The sequence below is a fragment of the Cygnus atratus genome, chromosome 2 (genome assembly GCF_013377495.2).
Source record: "Cygnus atratus isolate AKBS03 ecotype Queensland, Australia chromosome 2, CAtr_DNAZoo_HiC_assembly, whole genome shotgun sequence".
Lineage (NCBI taxonomy): Eukaryota > Metazoa > Chordata > Aves > Anseriformes > Anatidae > Cygnus > Cygnus atratus.
This window is the reverse complement of record NC_066363.1, coordinates 49,641,479-49,646,433: the sequence shown is the minus strand read 5'-3', so window position 1 is coordinate 49,646,433 and position 4,955 is coordinate 49,641,479.

Below are 4,955 nucleotides of genomic sequence, written 5' to 3'. Positions count from 1 at the left end.
TCAGAAAAGACATTTGTGCTTTTAATGTATTACCATAAAACTGCAATTCATTATATCTCAATAGAGAATTCATTTAAATATAAGAAAAATTTAGGCCTCACTGCAAGACTCAAAAGCTGGCTAAGAGACTTAGCAGCAGCCAGCTAAAACTGTGAAGTCACAGAGAGGATCAAATTGCATAGGGTGGATTAAGTGAAACTTGTGCATGGCAGGATGTTAACTCCCTCTAGGAATTACCTTTCATTTAATTGTAGAATTCTGGAGTGTTGAGTTTTTCAGCTCTTAACAGCCTTAGTTGAGTTTCAGCCTTCTTTTGTTGATCCTTCTTATAGACCTATAATTATCCTTTTTGCTTTCCTTTGAAATCTCTTCACTATCAGTTACTAGCATGTTGTACTCAATGCTGAGTGTAACTCATCATTAGGAGTCTTTGTGCTATCTGGTTTATATCAAAAGGAGTCCTTGGATAGCTTAAAGCTCTGCCACATACTCCACTTTGCAGTATAGTCCTGGAGAGTGTGACAATGATGACACATGTTCAGCTTGCAAGCTACTAAAATCTCCAGACCCTTTTCCACAAAATTTCCCCATAGCCATTTGCTCCTCATTCTGTATTAGTGCAGGTGATTTCTCCTGATTAAATGCAGAAGCCTGTACATGTACTAACTCAAAGATAATTCCACCAGTTCATAAAAATCCACCTAACTCTGTTCATCACTGGAATTGCAGCACCTCACAGTTCAATGTTTTGCACCCATCTTAATGTAATTCCTATCTATTTGAGATTGAAAATCTTGATTATTAGACACTATCAGAGAAGATCTGACTAAATGTCAAAGGCCTGATTTAGTGTTTGGAAGTTCATATCTACAACTTCTAATCCACTCTCAGGCCTTTTGTCCTGTCACAGGAGGAGATTTGATTGATTTGAGATTATTAGAGTAGTTTTTTTGACAAATATATTTATATATATATATATTTGTCCATTACTCTCTATTTTTTATTCCATATAGTTTGTTGGATTTTTTTTTCCAGATATTGTATCATAATATATAGCATCACCCTTACTCCCTTCTAAAAACAGCCATTATTTTCATCTCTGAAACCTTCCATTTCACAAGTTCTCTGAGATCAGGTCAGCCAATTCTTTAGACTGAATGGCATCAACTTTATCAACGTTATTCTTTACCTTCCTGTCATTTTTTCCCTTTCTAACAAATTTTGATGGTTTAAATTCTGTTAGCTCTGTTTATTCCTTTTAATGAAGAATGAAATTAAAAAGGTATTGCTGTCATCATGTTCATTTCTTGTGTCCTGTCACTTCTCAGGTCTTTTATCAGTAGCTTTTCTCATAAAATCAGCAGAAAAAGGCTTTCCTTTGTTCCTTCCCTATTGTAACGTGCAGAGAGAGCAAATTGTGCCTCCTCAAGTTCATTAAAATGAACAGACCATGAATCAATAATCCTTGCACAATAAGAAATCTTTGCAGGTTGAAAATTTTGGTATCTATGTGATCTTGAATTTTATTACTGTGTTATCATGAAGCATTACTGTACAGCAGTGCTAGCCAAGCATGTTGCAAAGAAAATGTATGTATGTATGTCTGACAAAATTTTCTTCTTGTCTTAATGTTATACTTCCTTTTCCTGGGTGGCTCTGCACAATTTTGTTATTTAGGTGGAAAATGGAACCAAAATCCAAAGGGATGTGAATGTGGGGGAAGAGTCATACCCTTTCCAGTTCAGACCCAACTGTAAAGTCATCATCAACAGCATTCTTTCCCTCACTTCTCAACTTTCCTTCTTTTCAGATGGTATTAATGTTCATCTTGTCTCCCTTCTTCCAAGTTATCTTCAAGAGTGCTCCAGTGAGTCCTAAAATTGGTTCCATAACTTTCAGTGAAATGAAAAAGGATTTTTATACCTTTTTCTGAATTGTTCATATTGCAGTACCACGCGTTATTTTTATTTTCTCTGCTACAGAATTTAGACCTACCAGAATATTATTAGGCAGATTCCAAAAGCAATATTGGCTGTGTTTAGTAGAATATAGACCAAACTGTATGCAGTATTTTGGACCATGAAGTTACACTTGTGTTCTCCTCCTGTTTGCTTTGGCTGTAGGTAATAAATATGCACTCATTTCTCTAAAATTGAAAAGTTGTTTTAATGCAAAGTAGAGATTAACTAATGGCTCTTTGGAGGGAAATTATTGTTCCTGGAAACTATGGTACACATTTCTGGAGTTAAATATAATTACCTGCAAATTAACTAAAAAAATAAATATTTTATAACACAACCATTGCATGTTCCTTTACTAAGCCTGAAGTCCTGCAACACAGTTGTTATACATAGAGGGGATGGATCGCTATTGAATTGCTTTGAGCAATGTGAAAGTATAGGTAGTCAGCAATTCTAAAACAAATTCAATCCTTCACTGTGAACAACACTGCATGCAGTTAGAGCTCCATAATAAAATCAATTAATTAGATGTAAAAGTAGTTTTCAAACAAGAGTCGTATTGTCAAGCTTAGATGTCATGGGAGAAATCAAATCAGTTGTTTTAGTGTAAAGTATATAGCAATGTAACGCATATAGCCAGCAACTCATTGTTTGTTATTTTTTTTTGTCCCTCTTACTCATACTAAGGGGGACTGCATGACTTGAAATATTCAATATTAACAGAAAAAAAAATGTAATTCAGGAGGATTAAGGATTCCTTAGTGTGTGCATGAAACTCTTCTGAAAAGAAGAATTGAAACCCCAAATAATTTTCATATTCAAATATAAAGCAGCCTTTGCCTTTAAAGCATTAGCTTCTTAAGGAAAGAAACAGACCTACTGCTTGTTCTTAAGTTATCTAACCATAGGGGTAGCTTATGCGAGAGGAATCCAGAAGCTGCCCCATGTTAGATAAGGGCCCCACTGCTGGCCAGAGCCAAGCCAATAAGGAATGTTGTTTGTGCCTCTGTGAGGGCAGATTTAAGACAGGGGAAAAAACAAACAAACAAACAAAAACTGCTGTGGAACAGCAGCTGGGAGAGAGAGAGGAGTGAGAAGCAGCCCTGCAGCCCCCAAGGTGAGTGCAGCAGGAGGGCAGGAGGTGCTCCAGGCACGCAGCAGCAGTTCCCCTGCGGCCTGTGCAGGGAGAGGCCCCTGGTGGAGCAGGCTGTCCCCCTGCAGCCCATGGGTCCCACATGGAGCAGATCTCCACGCTGCAGCCCATGGGTGGAGGAGCCCCCGGTGGAGCAGGTGGATGTGGCCTGGAGGAGGCTGCGGCCCATGGAGAGCCCCCGCAGGAGCAGGCCCCGGGCCAGAGCTGCAGCCCATGGAGAGGAGCCCACGCAGGAGCAGGGGGTCTGGGGGGGAGCTGCCGCCCACCCGTGGGGGACCTGTGCTGGAGCAGTTTGCTCCTGGGGGATGGATGGACCCTGTGGTACGGAGCCACGTGGGAGCAGTTCTTGAAGAGCTGCTGCCTGTGGGAAGGCCACACAGGCTCAGTTTGGGAAGGACGGCATCCTGTGGGAGGGACCCCACGTGGAGCAGGGGCAGGGAGTGACTGTGAGGGAGCAGCGGAAAGGAAGTGTTGGGGACTGACCACAGCCCCCATTCCCCCATTTCCCTGCGCCGCTCTTGGGGGGAGGAGGTGGAAGAGGGTGGATGGGGGGAGGAGGTGGAAGAGGGTGGATGGGGGAAGGGTGTTTTTGGTTTCTTTCCTTTGTTTCTCACTTCTCTAGCTTGTTAGCAATAGGCAATAAATCTTACTATCTCCGTGTGTTGAGTCTGTTTTGCCCATCACGATAATTGTTGAGTGATCTCCCTGTCCTTGTCTCAACTCTTGAGCCCTTTCCATTGTATTTTCTCCCCCTTTCCCTTTGAGGAGCGGGAGTGAGAGAGCGGATGAGATGGAGGCTCAGCTGCCCAGCAGGGTAAAACCAGCACAGCAGTCTAGATGAATAAATAGTATAAAAGAACAAAGTCTGTTTTTCCCAATGTAGGAAAAAAAAAATCAGAAAAAACAATTATAAGAGGCTAGAAATTCTAATATTATAGACATGTAAAAGAAAGAGAGTGGCAATTAGAACTATATGGAAAGAGAAGTGGAATAGGAAAGACAAGGGCTAAGTAATATACATAAAATGCAACCTTACAAGTACTTTCAAGTTCTGGAGAGACAACATGCAACTCAATTTTTAGATATTTTCTCTGGCTAGAGGAAGTTTTTCAGACATACAAATTTCCTGGATGATTTTTGGTTCCTATAACATTTTTCTACAACCAAGATGAGTTTCCATTTTGTATCTTACTGAATGTAAGATCTTACTAAAGCTCAGTTAGAATTGCAGCTGGCCACTGTGGGGGGGACAATAAAAAGGGCTTTCTAAAATATATTAACAACAAAGGAGGACCAGTGTTAACATTGGGTCCATTATTTGATGAGGTTGGTTACCTCATGAATAGGGATGTAGACAAAGCAGAGATGTTTAATGCTTTCTTTGCCTTTGTCTTTAGAACTGTTGATAGACCCAGCGACTCCTGGAGCCCTGAGTTGGAGGACTGTCACTGCAGGAATGATAAACTCCCAGGAAACTGAACTTCTGTGGCATTTGATGTTCCAGTTGGATGCACATAAGTCGACAGGGCCTGATGGGATTCATCCCAGAGTACTCAAAGAGCTGGCTGATGAGACATCTCTCAATAATTTTTCAATGGCCTTGGGAACCTAGAGAGGTCCCAGTCAACTGGAAGCTGGCACATGTCCCAGTTGTCAAGAAAGGAAAGAAGGAAGACCCTGGTAATTACAAGTCCCTCAGTCTCACTTCAGTGCCTGAAAAAATTATGGAGAAGATTATTCCTGGAGTTACTGAAAAACACCTGAAAGACAACGCAGTCCTTGGCCACAGCAAACATGGGTTCATGAGAGGAAAGGCCTGTTTAACAAACTTTGTTTCCTTT